The sequence below is a fragment of the Diprion similis genome, chromosome 1, assembly GCF_021155765.1.
Source record: "Diprion similis isolate iyDipSimi1 chromosome 1, iyDipSimi1.1, whole genome shotgun sequence".
Taxonomy (NCBI): domain Eukaryota; kingdom Metazoa; phylum Arthropoda; class Insecta; order Hymenoptera; family Diprionidae; genus Diprion; species Diprion similis.
This window is the reverse complement of record NC_060105.1, coordinates 1,565,927-1,584,190: the sequence shown is the minus strand read 5'-3', so window position 1 is coordinate 1,584,190 and position 18,264 is coordinate 1,565,927. Positions and strand designations below refer to the sequence as shown.

General features: G+C 43.3%; 1 protein-coding gene across 3 annotated transcripts in view; it reads right to left on the bottom strand.

Annotated features, from left to right (window-relative positions):
* Nucleotides 1-18,264, bottom strand: part of LOC124413574 (protein pangolin, isoforms A/H/I/S) — a 123,545-nt gene that overhangs the window by 50,158 nt on the left and 55,123 nt on the right. Inside the window, exon 1 of one of the 3 annotated variants that reach the window (XM_046894659.1) lies at nt 4,574-4,679. The exons of the other annotated variants lie outside the window; for them this stretch is intronic. The gene's annotated coding sequence lies outside the window, so the exon portion shown is untranslated. Of the gene's footprint in view, nt 1-4,573; nt 4,680-18,264 lie in introns of those variants that run through there. 3 annotated transcript variants of the gene reach the window in all.

Below are 18,264 nucleotides of genomic sequence, written 5' to 3'. Positions count from 1 at the left end.
TATGCTGAATATTCATACACGCGCCGATAACTCCGAATGTAACTGCACGCGTGTGCGTGTCAAGCCTCGAGTGTATACCCGACTCCAAAAAGGGTCGTTGTGGGCCTCAAGTGGTCCTCCGCGCAGTCGATGGCTCGTTCCGTTCCGTTTCGTTCCGTACCTTCACCGCGTCTCGATTGGACAGGGTTGTTATTCCCGTTGTTTTCGTTGCTTCCCTTTCCAACCCCCCACCCGTCGTATTCCTCCTTCAATTTTCTTTTGTATATAACATTTTTAAGGCACTGGTAGCACGCGTTTCATCACCGCGCTAATTCTCGTTCATGAAAAAATCCAATCATAGTTACGAAGTTACTGTGAAGATCGACATCAATCCAGCTTCTAAAATTTTAAAGACCAAAATCGACTTCGATTCCTGTTCGCATTCACCACCGTGTATATGGAACAGCGTTTCTACAAATTCCCAGACCCGGTTGTTCGGCATTCGATCCTGATCCTGTTGGTCGATTTTTGCTTGGAGGACAGTTGAATTTCCGTCCCCAAGTTATTCAAATTCGCTGCTGCTCGACCGCGAGTTAGCCTTGCGGTTCTCGATGCGAGGTGGATAATACGTGTAGAAGAAATGTGGGTGTATCCTTGACCATAGCGTCCTTTTTATGTGGGCAGGTAGGTAGGTACCTACCTACATATATGTATAAGCCGGTGGTTTTCAGATTGAAAAGGTGGTGGTCGCAGATAGTCAGCGAAGCGGACGTTCCTTCGCGTATACCTACTTGCTGTTTAATTTCCCACTGTTACAGGCGGGATTTTTTCTCCTTTTACACAAGTCCACTTCCCTTCTTCTTTCTCCCAACAAATTCTAATCCGCAAGTTGCACGCCGACCGCCGAAAAAAGCCGCATTGAAACGGTCACGCTAACCTCCAACTCGAAGAAAATAATACCTATACTTCTCGTAACCTGTTGCCACCACCACCACCACCACCACCACCACCACCACCACCATCGCCATCACGATCACGCGAAAGGTTGAATCGAGTTGAATTACAAGGTGGATGTGGGTACGGGTGTGCCTGCCCAACACCTAAGTATGGGAATTTTCGACAAAAGAAATCGTAAACGTCGAGATATTCTCCCTCTAACGAGGTGCAATTTCGGCAGAACAAGGCACGTTCAACGTTTCACAAGTCTCAGTCTGAGATCCGTTCAGGATTCAAGACTCTTATATATTCTACCGTGCTGATATACGTTCGTAGGTATAATCGTATGGCTGCAAATTTCGAGGTACGTAAGTATTTTTATTTCTTCTTTCCCTTGTTCTCCTCAAACGATCAACTCCCTGCTGCTGCTGCTGCTGGTGCTGCTGCTTTACCTAGGGCATGGTAATCGTTAGGTGGAATTGGTTGGTGGAAACGAAATTGGTATAGAAGGAAAAACAAAGGGGAGGAAAAGAGACGGGAGGTGGAGGGGGGGGGGGGGGGCGGCGTAGGTGTGCTGCCAAGTGCGACGACGTTCTTCTCGCTACGAGCTAATGCAGCAGCCGCGGTGAAATATTCATCAGACTTCCAGAGCCGGGAACCGTCGAGGCCCACCCTTTATATCTGGTAATTACCCTTTTCTCTCTCGTTCTCCCTCTCTCGCTCGCTCTCTCCCCCGCTTCTCTTTCCTCTGCTCTCCGGCTCTCTCGTCACCCTCTCGCAGCCTCGCAACCTCGCAGCCTCGCTGCCGCCTTCCTGGTTCCGCCCGTTTTCCGGAACGCGTGTATATATATATATGTATATTCACACACGCACGCACGCGCACACACACACACACACACACACACAAGTCTTCCTCACTCGCCATTCCCGTGCGTCCTCGTCGAAGCTCGCCGCCATTTCCAATATCCCCGTTAATCCGTATAACTCGACATTCTCCTCCACACCGTAAAATCCAATGTCGAGATAATTTCGGACGTACGGACGGACGGGGTGCAATGATTAATTGATTATCAATTCAAGGCGTTGCGTTCGCCAGTTTCTGCAGAACTTTTTAAACATTTCACACGCAGTTACGGCAGTGCTCTGATGCACACGCGGTGTAATCAAGTATATAAAGGGATACAGAAGGAGAGGAGAGGAGAGGAGAGGAGAGGAAAGGAGGTACGGATGGGTGAAAAGATAGAAAGACAGGGGTATAGAGAGAAAGATAGGGAGTAAGAGAGAGAAAAAGAGAGAGAGAGAGAGAGAGAGAGAGAGAGAGAATCTGTAGTACGCCCGCTATCGGAGGCGGGTTTAAATATTTATACGCTAATGTCTATGCATCGGCAGACATCAAAGCAAGCCCCAGGCCTCCTGCATAGTTGATAAAAATAAATTTTACCCGATATACCCCCGCCACCCAGCCTCCTTCACCGAACCCACCCACCCACCCACCTACTTCTTCTTTCGCGGGGCTGTTTCGCACTCGTGTACGTAAAGAAATATCGTTTGTTACCCTTCTTCTCCCGTAGATCCTTCAAAACCAACAGCGTTGTCAAGGATGACACGCAGGTGAAAAATCACCCCGAGAGGGGGGAGGGGGTTAACATCTTGGAAAAGTTGAATTATATCTTTTCTTTGATACCCTTTTTTTTCAACCATCTTTCAAACCAATGCATTCCAACAAAGTTTCCTACGAGTCGACTTACGCACGCCAGAACAAAAAGAATTAAAGGAGGAAGGGGGGAGAAAAAAAAGAAGATAGAAGAAAGTAAAATAAAACAAGAGTAGAAAAAAGAATGACACACACACGCGGTTTGTTTGCCCTGGGTAAACTTGGGAAAAGAAGAAGAAATCTTCGGGGCGACGAGACGTTAAAGCAAACACGAAGTCACACACGACGACGTCGACGACGACGACGACGACGACGAAGACGAGAGAGAACTCGTGAGGAGTAGCTCACCTCGTATACCCATCCTCGTGTTTCAGCTTTTTTTTTTTATCATTCGCTTCAGGAAGGGGGTTTTCTATTATATCCTTTTTCCCGCATTTACATCGTGAAATCGTTGAATTCGCGGCGATCGGTTTGAACGGAAAAAATCATTCAAGGTACCCATAACTGCTCTACAATATCAACTTATTTACGCGATTCAAAGTTGAAAAATTTTAATCTCATTATTGCGATACGTTCGTGAGCGAAAGGGAAATGATGTGTGGCAAAAAAAAAAAAAAAAAAAAAAGAAATGGTGCATACGAATCTGAATATGGTACCCTATATATTGTGCAGTTTATATAAAATACGTTACACGGCACGTCATACAACGATCATCCTCCAAGCAACCCTTTTCTTTTTTTTTTTTTACACGTACATTGTACCTTTGTCGGAGGCGCATGAACGACAAACGACTTTTGATCGTATTTTAATAAAACAACAAAGAGGGAACGCACCCCCGTACATATACTGTATAATCTGTACAGAGGTAGGTATCTGGATATATGTATATACGACGACGCGTTTATACATTATTAATATGTATAGGCATGTGTATACGTACATCAAGTGTTCGTATAGCTTTTTTGCAAGCTGCAATATACCTACAATATATATACCGACACTTGAATTACACGACGACGCGGGACAATTTTGCACGCTCTTTTCTACGGTCTTTCATTATAATTATTTATTCATTCATTCTTTCTTCTCCTTCCTTTTGTCATTTGGCATGCATTTGTTTGTTTCAATCTCATCCTATCCACCACAGATCGGTTCAACAAATTTTGCCTAAATGTTGAGCTTTTGAAAAACTGTAAGTCAGGATTAGACAAATCAAGACGAGATATTGAGTTATATAAAAGTAACGAGGAGGCAAATGGAGGATCAACTTTGCCGGGGTCTCTGAATCTTCGACATATTCTTCCGTCTATGACAATTTAGCATTAATTGTAAGAGCTGCATAGGTATAAAACAGTAATAAAAGCACGGCAGTATAACGCGAGCGTGGACGAAACCGCATTAAGAGTATAGGAAGAAAGGGATTGCCCATACGGATTACCCGGGAAACATCGATCAATCTCGGTGATCGACGGCGGATTAACAATCTGAGATAATATTGTGCCTGTCCGTCGGTCGGTCGGTCGGTCGCGCATTGCTCGCGTCATTGCAAGTACACACGTGCATAATGTGCCTGTACTATATATATGTATATATATACACACACACACACACGTGTATATATGTATATTATACGTACCATGGTCACAGCTTGTTATATTGATACACAGGCTGCGTGGGCCTACCGATATAACACAGTCCCCGTTTAAGATAACGCCGTGTGACACGGGACGCGGGTTGCTTACACGCCGAGGAGGAGGAAGAAGTAGTGAAAATAAAGAAATTTCTACAAGACAGATTCCGAAATACGACGACGAGTCTTGCTGCGTCTCAGGTTTATAAAATGCATAATGAAAATAGGAAGTTGTGTCGTCGTTCTTCTCCTCATCCCCCTCCTCCAAAAAGTCAGGGTGAATCTTGACAATGGGTGGGATATGGGTTACGGTATACATACACGTGTATATATACGTATGTGTATACAGTATACTATACATACATATATCTGACCACGAATTCCCCGGTCGACTGGCGTTATCGTGGTTGGATGGCTTCCCGGTCTTACGACGCCGGACAATGTCCGTCCACCATCACCTCAACCCTGGCTCCCGATTCGATCCCCCCATGATGGTAGTCGTGATGGTCGTCGTAGTCGTCCAAATCTCCGTAGGAGTCTCCCCTCGCTTATCTGCTCGCTCCTCCAGCGCAGCGATGGTGTCGTCTCTTCGATATTTCTGGCTCTTTCTTCGCTTCATCGGTGCACAGCACCTAGACGGCTACACACAGTGAGCGTTGGCCCTAAACTCCAGGGACAGACCACCAACTTTCGGCGACGTTCTCTCTTCGTTGGCTCGCTCACTTTCTCTCCACCTCCCGAACGAACGAACGAACGAACGAACGAACGAACGTCCAAATATTTACCCTCGATTTATCCACCTTAGCTAAGCCCTCTATTCACAAGAGGATCTCCCCGGATGGCTAGTACATAATACGCCATTATTATATCCGGCCACGGTCCATTTCACGCAAGGGATTCTGACATTTCTCCTTCCTACCTTTTCCTCCTACCTACTCCCTAGGATCCACCTTTTCTTTTCTCGTTTGTTTGTGTGTTAGTTTGTTTGTTTGTTTGTTTGCCCTTTCTTTCTTCTCATTCTCGACTATACCTACGCAGCACAGCTCTTCTACTTTTCTGACAGACTCTACCGCTATACCTAGCTGTTTTGTATTGTGTGGCATTTTGCACACGGAGAATGCAGATCCTCAGAAATTACTATGAATATAATATAAGAGTGTAACGGAATGATGAACCTTGAAATTACTACCTTCAGTACCCTCAACTCGGGTTCGCCTCTATATGTATAATACAAACGCGAAAAACCCATCATTCCGCACAATTGCGTCAGTTGTATGAAAACCGTGAAAATTCGCTATCGAAAGAAGTTCAACGCTTCATTACACTTCAGGCTTTCCTCAAAATTTTTCAGACCATTTTGAAACGAGTAAGGTTTAGCATCGACCAGGATACTCGACCGATGGGCATGGCTTATCTGGTAACGCCAACTCCTGATGCTGTGGTTCGACGAAGCGGCAGCAGCAGCAGCAACTATCAGTCCACCTTGTCACTGATTTATTTGCGTTCGAACCGTCCTGTGTGTATCCCAATCAATCATTCCAGGCAAACAGGCAGCGGGGGAAACAAGCATGGCTTCCCTACACGGCCCTTATCGTCTCACAACCCCCCCGCCCTTCTCATGATTCCTCCCACCCATCGCCACCCGTCAGCAGTCACTGCAGTGACGGTGTTACGGTAACGGAATATTTACCAAACACCGTTGATAACATTGGCAGAGTACGACACCGTTGTATATCAAGTCAAACATGTCATTCAATATCACCTGCGACGGTTTAAACCTACAGCAGAAGAGCTGGCGTCGTTCATATTGTATAATACGTGTCACACGATTTTCATAAAATTCGTTATTGAATATAGAAATAGGCCCTGTGGTATCTATAAAAATAGGGGGGGAAGAAGATTCTTGATTCGTAATCTACTATCATTTTCTTCGAACTCGGATATAATCACCCCCGATTTTACAGGGTATATATATATAGTCTTATCCTTCGTATTTCACATCACATTGTAGGTACTATATGTGGATATAATAATTAGCGCACGATCATAATCATCATTCGTTTGAGGTACTGCTCGCTGAAGGGTGAATGCGAAATGGTAGACATCGTGTGAGGTAGGTAGGTAGGTAGGTAGGTACCGTAGGTGAGTAATTTTCTAGGCGGAATAACTCGATAGCAATGATGAAATATGTACGATTCAAGTGGCACGATACGATTCTATCTACTATAGGGGTGCATCTCGAGAAATGACGGACGAGCGTGACGGACTGCGCTGCACGATTTTATTCAGATTTGAGGGAAAACACGCGACCTAAGACTTCCCATGTCGGTGGATTTACTGCGTATCAGACTTCCGGGAAGAATTCAATCGGAAGTGTTTCTCAATTTTTTTTTTCTTCGTTTTTGTTTGATTGATTGATTCGAAACCCGAAACGATATCACATGCAGCTGAATGGAGACTAAACATATCGTAGGAGTACGCAGAGCTTGATTAAAAAGAAAATGACAGAATAAGAACAAAGGAAAAGGAATTCGTTGTTTGGCGGATTAATAAGGGGGGGATGATCTCCGCGACGAGCGTTAAGCCCGGGCGGTGATATTTAATCTCTGTTAATATGAGATCGAACGACTGCCTACTCGGCATTTTGCTGACTTCTGCAACGTAGCTCCTTATCCTTATCCTCCACCACGTCCCCTATATTATACGTGCGCCTTCGGCTTCTCATTAAACCGCAAAAATTATCCTTCAATCTTTTACGGGAACGAGAAAAGATTGAGGAAAAGAAAGAGACTAGAATTATTATTCGACTGAGTAAATTGGTAAGAAGAAAAGTTTGGAATAGTTTCAAAATATGATAAGCAACATTTTTCTTATTCATTTTTTTGTTTAACGAACATTTAGTATCACTTTTTCCATTACTTTGTTCAAGTTTTTATTTATCACTCTTTTTCGATATTTAACAGATATTAACAAAAGTACAAAATTGGATTCTTTACCACAAGTGGTAAAGGAATCGGTGTACGTTAGAGAAATAAGAAATTAAACCACCGGAAGATAGATAAATCGATTGGTTATTTGCTCGAATGAAATCGCATTAGGTTTCCGAAATTCGATAAGGAATAAAAGACGAGAGAGAAAAGAGAGAGGAAAGAGAGAGAGAAAAAGAGAGAGGTAAACGGGAGATCAGATAGGGAGAAGGAGAAAATATACAACACACGAAATGCGCAAAGACCCAGGACGAGGAGGAGGCAGCAGGAAGCGATAACTTAGTTAGGGGAGACTGACGACGAAGAGAGAAAGGAGAAAGAAAAAGGAGGCAAAGGCCCGCGCAGGGCGCGTCGCTAAACCAGATAGAGGAATTTCAGCTATTTTCTGCCATTTGTTCCTTCGTGCGACGATCCTCTCCGTCTGATCTCAGTTCGTCGAACAGATTGTGAAGAAAGAAAACACAAAAAAAAAAATACGCCCTCACCCCACTCCTCTCAAAATTCTCCCAAAGATACGGAGAAATAAAGAGTCATGATAAATCAAATCAATCATGGTTCATTGGATCTACGCTATACGTATAAAAGAAATTGTAATTTTATAAGAGACTAACAATAAAAGTATTTCCCAACAGGTTTCATCGCCAAATTGTATTTTTATATATATATGTATATATTAGGGTGACATAGTTTTTGATGTTTTAAGAGCCCACACCAAAGGACAGTTAAAAAAAAAAATTTTAAGAGGTCGCTCCACATTTTTTAAAACGTCAGAATTCGTCAAAAATTGATTTTTTTTTTAAATTTTTTTTCTCGTTACGGTATAATTTGATAGACAAAAAAAAAAAAATAAGTTTCCGAAAGTTTCAGTTCAAAATTTGAATTTTGAAAGGTCGCTCATAATTTTTTTTCAAATTTTTGGTGCATTTCTTTAGATCTTTTCGAGCGACCTTTTAATATTCATATTAAAATTTCATAACTTTTTTTTCTTTAATTTAGTAAAAAAGAATCGATAACAATACACCACGACATGAATTAAAAATCAAACAAAATACTGAAAATATAATTTTTTTTTTAATATAATTTTTTGACGGTTTTTGACATTTTTAAAAATTTGGAGCGACCTCTTAAATTATTTTTTTTGAGCTGTCCTTTGGAGTGGAATCTTAAAACATCAAAAACTAACATTTTGTGACACGAGACTCAGAAAAAAAAAAATAAAAAATAGAAATAGTCGGTTCTTTCGCGCCACCCTAGTATATATATTGTAATATATATGTCATACATGTAATTTTCATACTAAACTTGAACGATGAAAGAATTCTGAGCTATAAATGAGGGTCGATTCGTGCCCCGAGATTTGATTACAACTTGCACGTGTGTACAGGGCGAAGGTTGGATGGTAAAAATAAAAGAGAGTGGTAAATTGAGATGTTTTGCGGGCGTAGGTGGGTACCTAATACGCAAGCCTCTTATGCCCACGAGGAACGCCTCGCTCATGCACGACGACCGAGAAGCGATGAATTTTTCATACACATTCCCCGTAGGTACTTATACGTGGCTGCGAGTAGCCACGCTCTTATGGTAGGTACCTACGAACCTTAAGACCTAGCGCAGGTACGAGGTACAGTTCGATTCCCGTTCCTAACCACAAGGGCGACCGCCGACTCCTCCTCCGAGGTTGACACAAGCCGAGTTTATGCAATCTGCTGCATGATTTACCCATATTGCAGTTCCGGAATTACTCCGTAATTATTGCACAACACGCAACGGGGCACAGCGGCTTGGAATCAATGCCCGGTTTCAAGTGTACGAGGAAAAAATAAACGTATAAAAAAATTCCAGAACTTCCATGCCGTTAGCTGGTTTAATGCTCTTATGAGAGACTTATTCTCTCCTCAGATTTTCTTCAAAGTCTAATTGTAAGCCGTTCCGAGTTCAGCAAAGCGAAAGCAAATGAAGAAAGTTTTAACCAAATCTGTCGATGGATATTCGAGATATTGTTGGATAAAAAAGATTACAATTTTTGCAACATACAACTGGAAATGCAATCAGATTTAGAATCAGATTGAGACAAAAAATTATGAATATTTGTAAATTTATTTTCTATTCGTTAAATAAATAATCTCAAATTGAAAACAATGGAAGTGAGAAAAGTCTGCAGGGTTTGAGAATAAAGAGAATAGAAGAAAATCGTAGTAGGTAAATAGTTGAATAGTATAGAGGTGGAATTGGAAGACCGCGAGCGGCGTAAACCGGACTTAAGGAAGCGGCACGGCGACGAGGTGCCCGGGCCTCCATCTCCTCCTCGGCGACACATAACTAATGCAAAACTCCGGGGTCGCGGTTTATACGACATTCTGAGCCGGGCGTCGCTTCTCTACGCCCGACTGTCGCGTCGCGCACTCATCCTCGGGGGGGACGACGACGACGATGACGACGACGAAGACGAAGAAGAGAGATATGCGAAGTGTGTTAGTATCTTTCACCAACACACGTGACAACGAAGTGCCAGACCTTGCAACGTGCGGTATGCACCAGACGGTGAAATCCGTGCCTCTGCGCCATCAAGTATGCATCGCGCCATTATTCGCGAAAACTGTGAGTGTATAATAACGAGCAAAATCATTGAAGACCAATTTCCTCTATTGGTTGTAACTACGGAGGGTAGAGGTAAGGAGAATTATCTCCGTGTATAGAAAGTGTCGATGATATAGAACACAATTAGGATGGGGTTGCTCGAGCAGAATTTTCACATACTTCATGTATAATCGCCAAGTTCAGATTGAACCCTGATTGAAGCTGAAGTTAGAAACGTTACCGTAACGAAACATCACGTAAAAACTCAATAACTACTGTGCAATTTCTGAATGACTTCAAAGGAATTGGCTTTTAAAAATATGACGATGTTTTCTTTATCATGGATTATCGAATTTCAGATGATCCTTAAAGTGCGAAGTGACGAGTTTTCCTAAACATGCATTGTCAGAGTAAAGTTCCTAACTTCATCCACATGATAGCATATAAGCACCATTTCGGTGACTCGTTAAATCACTATCCATCGCTTTTGGTTGCTACTTGTCTTTACGTCCACTCTTGATGGTTCTAACCAATTAGCAAAAACGACCGACTGACTCTTTTCTAAACAATAGTTACTCGAATTAAACGTGTACGTATATCCGTAGAGTAATAAGTGAATTTCCGCGGTTTAGATAACCGCGCAGATGATTTTCGCGAACGTTAGCAGTCTGCAGAGTCTGCGAGTCATGAAAGCGGCTTTCGTCGTTGGTCCCGCAAGCCTCTCAGCCTTAGTGGGCGAGGAATTGGCAATAGGAAGGTATTAGCGTTCGGGGGGGATAAAGAAGCTGCGTATGTTGTACGGGTTTGTTGTACACGCCGAAGAGAAACGAGAGGTAGCAATCGTCTGGCGATGCTGCGCAAAGTAGTAAGTTCGCAAAGCATTTAACGGATAAAAGAGATGAGAGAAAGGGAAGGTGAAAGTTGCAAATTTGGTATGCAACGTGCAACGAGTGATGCATTTTTGTTGCACATTTCGCATATTAATCCGACACTCCGAATAGCTCAGCCTCAACTCTTGAAAAATGAATTGGACTGTAGCTAGCTCCGAGTTCTACGTTCTTTGATTCGCTGATTTTATAATCTACGGAATGAAAATTCACTAAACAAGTCAAATTCACAAAACCAAAAGAAAAAAAAAACAAAAACAAACAGCTTGCAGGTATCCATCTAACATGCGAGTGCATATGGCGATTGGTACGATCAATTGATAGGTACGTAAGGTTGGCAGTACGATGTTGTTGGTAAGCAACACGAACTAGTACACCGTTGTTAACTGCTGTCCGCATGAGTCGATGAAAGTAAGGGTCCTCCGAAACGGTGACGGGGAACGCAAATACTCGCGCATATATATATACCCACGTAGTAGGTATAACGCAAGGAGTGATCGAGTGGCGTTTGTCCGATGACCTCACAGAAATGAAGTCTCTCTCTCTCTCATTGCACACGAATTACACATTCGTGTACAATATTCTGGACCGAAGAACCCACAGTGAGTTTGAAAAGGGAAAATAAAGCCAGAGAGAGAGAGAGAGTGAGAGAGAGAGAAAAGAAGAGTGGAAATCCGAGCAACCTGCAGCCGCCGTCCGAGGAAGGAACGAATCGAGATCAAGAGGCACTTGAAATCCGGCCGCCCGGCACTTTGCGGAGAAGAGAGAGAGAGAGAGAGAGAGACAGCTTTTGCGGCTGTTGTATGGCAGCAGCAGCAGAATGTTATAGGTACGTGTGTCGAAGGTACAGAAATATAAGGACGGGATCATGGGGGAGGGAGGGAAGGGGTGGTAGTTATACCTAACAAGGGGGAGGTGAGGAGATCCCGGCGGTCAGACGAACGATCGTCGATTTGTAGGTACCGTTGATGCGACGAAGCGTGCAGCCGCAGTGGAACCGTGAAAATCATGCTTTAAACGAAGGTTCGAGGCATATATACATATACATATACATAAAAATATATATATAAATGTATGTATGGAAAAATCCTCGAAAGAAAATAATAATCCCCGGTACCGATCATTAAATTGTTCCGGCGGTGGTTAACACTAGGAGGAGCGTGCGCCGAGGAGGGTAGGTATGTGCTGCCGCTTCCCTTCCCTGATTGGTCAATTAACGAGTGCATTAGAAAATAACGAGGCTTTACTACCCCTGCAGTAGTATGTATCCCGGCTGGAAAACATTCTCCTCAAAAACCACCGCGCTTTTATACACCCTTTCCGAAATTCTTCTTTTTTACACGCGTGATTTACGTATAGGTATAGGTACACGTAATATATATATATATATATATAGTATATGCAGTCGTTTTAATCACTCGACGTACGTTAATTAACCGCGTATAAATTCCTCCAGCGGTAATTACTTCCGCAGAAGCTGGTATACATATATACGGTGTAGAAAAGTGTTTTTGAAATTTTTCAGAATACCTAAACGTAGGTATGTACATATAATATGACGTACTGCAGCAGCCTTATGATCCCCCCCCCCCCCCCCGACCGCCCCACATACGTCCGTTTCATAGGTAAAAGCATTTGCAGAATAAGAAATCCTTACATAGCGCAACTTAAAAATCTTTTGAGACTTTCAGCTTTCCCCGGAGGTGAGATTGGGTGGAATATTTTTCAGGGTGAAGAAGATAGAACAGCAAACGTCTACGGTACAGTTACGGCGTGAGAGATCGAATATATAAGTTTTTCAAAATACGCGTATGAGCGGAATTTCATGCATGGTATTTCGAGTGAACGTAACGATGAAGGAAAAAGAAACAGTCAAAAAGAGTTTCGCTTATAATGCCTACCCCTGATCCATTCAATAAGTAAGTAAAATTCTGCGACTGTTTTCAGTACCTCGGTGTGCTTTTTTCTACACCCTAAACGACCGGCGATGTAGGTAGTACATAATGCAATGTACGTATATACATACAATGTACATACATAATAGCTTAATGTTATATATCTATCCGTTCGTTACAGGTATACGCGGCGGGTGTATACCGTTGGTCAATAATGAATCTGATAATAATTACACGACGCGACAGTACGTTAATCTTTGATTGTATTCTCGCGTGTCAATTTTAATTAAGCGCTTAACCTATGATCTTGTACAAGGTGGGCTTTACACGTATACACGTTATATATATATATATATATATATATATATATATATATATATATAATATACAGCTACGTCCGACATCGTGTCCTGCCTACCTGCCAGCCTGCGACAGTTTTCTGAAATATTAGTCGCAGAGCAATTTTGAGTCACGCTTAATTACAACCCTTCATCGTCGGGCGATGCGATGCGATGCGATGCGACGCGATCGTTAATAAACCGTCAACCCGTTTCATTCTATGTACTTATAAGTAAGTAAGTACATACAAAATATCCATACACATATAATATGCGAAACTCACGAAACGCGTTTATTAATATCCCCCAAACTACCCCCACCACTTCGAGCTTCGATTCTACTTCATTATTCTTTCAAAATGCGTTCCATTCCTTGCAAAAAATTTGAATAATACATTATTAATAAATTGTCAAAAATAAAGTTTCGAAAGTGGATGTGCCGACTTATCGAGCCTGCAAAAATTCGACGCTAGGCGCGACGTTCGTTCTTTGACATCCTCGGATTTCAATTGAATTGCACACGTGTTTGAGCCGGGCGTTGGATCTATCGAATTCAGCTTCCCACTCTCCGAATTTCTTTTATCTTTTTCATACCTCCCCACACGATTCACGCGTTATAAAAATTCACGTATGGGCATGCGAAGAGGACACGTAACACGTAAAAGGCTCACCGATAAAAGGTGCGTTCCTCCTTTAGGATACAGTATCCAAACCCGGAGCCATAAATCGAGTGTGTGTGTGTAACCTTCAAGGTTGTAGGTCCAATTCTTATCTGAAACTGGTCGGTGCTTGATGGTGGCCAGTGGTCAACGGTGGTTGAATCCGAGTGAGAGACGAAGAGAAGTGAGAAAGAGAGAGATATAAGACGCTAATCTGTAATTGGTGATTTGAATGGTTTCGAAGTGAAGAAGAAAGTGAAAAAAAAGGAAACAAAGTTCTCCTACTTTTGTCGAAACGGAATTTTTTTTTTTTTTTTTGTTTTTCTCTTTTTCTTTCTCTTTCTTTGCTCGTTATGCACGTGTGTTTTATTTCCCTGCTACTTCGCATTTGGCCGTTTGATTTTCTCTAGGTATATACATGCAGACCTGCTGCCTCGTCTTTCCTTCTCTGCTGCTCTTCGCCTCTTTGCGGACGAATGCTGATGAATCGAGAGGCAGAAGCGGAGCCGAGGCTTGTCTCTCCCTCTCTCTCTCTCTCTCTCTCACTCTCTCTCTCTCTCTTTTTCTATGCTCGCGTCGATTGTACAGACCGAGGTGCCTGAGCCACCCGCTTCTCTGCCTCCACCTAAAACCCACCTCCTTCCCCTCCTCGTCCTCGTCCTCGTCCTCCCTCCTCCTCATATACCTGCCTACCTGCTGCTTCGCTCGGTCGGCTCGGCTCGGCCTGACTTGGCTGACTGCCTACCCACCGAGGCTGCCGCTGTTGCATTAGCATACATCCCAACCGTGCCGAATTTATTTCAAAGTACCTTCCACTTGAGATTATTTTAAATTACTAATCACCCGAGCGTAACACCGAGCATCCTTCTCATTCTCCTTCTCCGTAACTTTCATCTTATCCGTAAGGTACGTATCCAGCTCGTTCTGTGTGGGTGTGTATTTTTTTTTCTTTTCTCAAAACTTGACTTACCTGTAACAGAAAATTAAGGAATACAAGGTTAACAAATTATTTTCCAAACGTCTAAAAAGCTTATTTATACTATATACATGCAGTTGGTAACTCTCGACAAAAAAAAAAAAATAAGATGAAGAGTAAGAAACGTACAAAAATAGACTACACAAAATGGAACGAAATGACAAGGAAGAAAAAAAAAAAAAAAAATGACAATTTCGACCAGTTGCGTCAAGAATTTATCGAAACCTGTAGATGAGGGAGGATTGGCGAAGAGGTAGTCGTCGAACGCGGCGGAAGAAAGAGCATATCGACGATCCATAAATACATATATATTGTAAATTTAGAGGGTAAGCCCGGCACTCCGCGACACGCAGAGCGGTCGGAATAAGGGAGGAGGGAGATGAGTTTGCAGATACAGGTTGCTGTGGAAATAGAAACACACAAGAGCAGCAGGAGGAGGCGAAGCTGCTCCCGGTGTCCGGCAGGCGGGCACGTTGGTGCGGTGTGCAAGACAGAAAATTATACGGCTTGTACGTAGTACGATACACACGTGTATGTTTGTGTGTAAGTATGTCTATGTAAGTACGTCGAGTGGCGAGGAGAGAAGAGAAGCAGGAGGAGGGACGGACGGACGGACGGCTGTCCTCTTCTCCCGACTCTTTTGCCCTCCAAACGGAATACTCGATCGCGATTAAACATAGATTGAGAAAGGGAACGAGAGAGAAAGAGAGAGAGAGAGAGACGCACACAGAGAAAAAATTCATACACGCACACAGGACGCCTCCTACGCTCACTTTAATTTTACTTTGCCCGTCCTTTCTCGTCTCGACTCGACTCTACTCCTCTTTTACATCCCTTCATCTCCCCCGTCCACCTTCCATCCCTCATCTCGCACTCTGCACTCGGTCCACCAGTCGAATGGCATTTCCGCCGCTACCACTCGCTCGCCAATTCATCCATCCGCCTGCCTTTTCATTTATCAACCAAGCATCGCATACAACGTATAGCCGAGAACGCAATTATGTCATTCGCATTGAATTTGGTTTTTAGTAGGTACGTACTTCACACACCTGCGTCGCAGCCATGTCCACGGATGAGGATGATAAGTAGTAGTAAAAAAAAAAAGAAAAGGAGAAAATCCTTGCACGATCAACATCCCTGCAACATCGAGCAAGAGCTCGTTAGTCCGAGGTTAATTTTTGGACAATAGGATTTTGGGTTTGATGGCATAGAATTAGGACGCCGTTGCTTCGCGTCCATCCCACGTCCGTTGGGATACGACGATGAAGAAGCGTGGAGACCACAGCGTGAGGAAGGCTCGACGCCTCCGAGGCCATCAGGAATCAATCCGTTCTATAGCCGGCTTATAGAGTCTCCAGGGAGGAGAAAACGGAGGATGAGAAGACGGAGGATCAGATGAAGGAGGAGAAACTTTACGGAGCTTTTCTCTAATGGAACCGTTTAGGCGAAGCGTTGAAAGTGGCTTAGTTTTAAAAGCTCCGTTGAGAAATCCCAACGACTAGACTGACTGATTCAGTCACTCACGATCAGTCGAAAAGAAATGCTGTTTCTGATGCAAACTAAAAGGGACACCTACTCGTTCTTGGCTGTTGAATGCAGCCGTTGCAGAGATCAGTAACCGTTGGGATACAAAATAAGATGTACACCACCTCTGATTGCAAGATGTTTTATTTAACCACTGATCAGGCCCAATCGGGGACTGAATCTTTTATAGATTCCGTCCTGATGCGTAGACAGAAAAGACGAGTATGAGGACGCCACACGCGAGGATTGTCGGGTGTTGTGTGAGAGAGGGAATGAAGCGCAAGTCGCGCTTCGAGAAAGACAACATCTTCAATAATATATCAAGTTCGACTGAGGCCAAGGATAACTTAAAGCAGCGACAGTCGTGTCGAGTGACTCAATTTGTATATACGCAAACACACGTTGCGTTGTCCGCTGTAATGTATAGGAGGAAAGGACAAGAGTCGCAGGTGCTTGTCATTTATCGTCACCCGCATGATCCCGTGAAAACGGTACGAGAAAAGGACCAATTACCCAGCACCGATACGCATCGAGAAAACATTCCGTTCTCGTTTTTAAGGTTCAGGGTATAAGAGAGTCCCTCGTCTACAGGTTCTTCTTGCCTCCTCAAGTTATAAGCGGAGAATAGAGTAAAGAGAGAAAGAGAGTCCAAAGAAGCTATTGAGCATTGTCGAAGAATTTCACCGGCACGAGAAGAAGCAAGAGTTTCCTGCAGTGCTGATCATTGTCATATATATATATATATATATATACATATGTATGTATGTATGTATGTATGAGATATACGTACACGTATGCGTACGGAAACGCAGTTAGAATGCAAGACGAACCCAAAGAATCGCATCCCACGGATGCCGTGGTTACAGTCCTGGAGAAGCGGAGAAACGAAATGAAAAAAGGAGGGGTAAAGGAATAGAGAAATCTGGCTGAGAGAAGAAGAAGAGAGAGGTAGGTAGGTGAAAAAAAAACCAACAACGAACGGGGAGAAGCAGCCGAGGCAACGAGACAGTGATAATAACGTAATCTCACGGGTCATTCTCCAGACGGACAGACAGCGTTAGGAACCACATTTTTCAAGTCATGCCTGTTAATGCGGTGAACAAGGGGCTGACTTCGTGCCATTCATTGGCGTAGGTATTCGAAAATCCACTTGGCCCCACTCCCTGCGTCTCCACCTGAGCTCGGAAGAACCTGATGTTTCCACCGTAAGTTTCTCCCTGAGTCTTCTCCTCGTTTCTCGCTTACATGTGCCTAGCCAACACATCTGTCCTCGAATATTGGCCAAGTTCCAAGACAGTAGCTGCTGCACCGGTAGAAAGCGTTCAATTTGCGACCGAATTCAAGGTCGGCAGTTTCTGGTCTTGTTCGTTGCACCAATACTGGAGGATCTTTCCAAAAAAAAAAAAATTGTTTAATCTGTCTGGTCTCTCTTGTACAAATGACAGCAGTCAAGAAGGATCGCTTAAGAGATGGCTCGGGAATATATAAAAGATCCGACGTGTCTTGGTATCAATTAAGAAGATGGAGTGATGATTGTGATGAAGATAGGAATTTCTTATTGCGGGAACGGTAGCGAACTCATTTATTTTCCCCACGGAATAATTCCTCGTGTTGATAAAACTAGCGATGAATAGGTTATAATCTTATCGAGAATACTTGGAGAAGAATAAAAATACGCAAACTATTATTAGCTATAAAGCTACCCCGCAAACTAGCCACACTTCCAATTATAACTCCTTCTCAATTTTTGTTTAATCCGTTAATCACATGTGACGGAGCTTCGTCCGTAGCCGAAACATACTCCTAAAACACCATGATGTAAAGAACACAGAATCCAGAGATATCCATCGTGATACCCGGGAATAAGTTTCACACTTAAAGAAAGTGTTTCCTAAAGTACAAGTAACGAACTACCGCATGGCCGTCGGCCGGTAACTCAGACCGAGAATTCCGTAAGAATACGAAAAGTATGGGAAGAAAGACTTGAGACGGGTGTTTATTATAATACCATAGCGATGATGAGTGAAATTATAAACCGTTCATCCCGCCGCCGGTCTTCGCGTCTTATCCTCGGTTTCATTTGCTTATTCATTTATTTATTCATCACGTTGTTTTTTCCCCTCCCCCCGTTCACTCTCCGTTCGACGCAACGCGCACGCGATTTTCGGTGGCACCTTCTTTTCAAGTGCTGCCAAGACCCGCCGGCGTGATACGCCATTGGC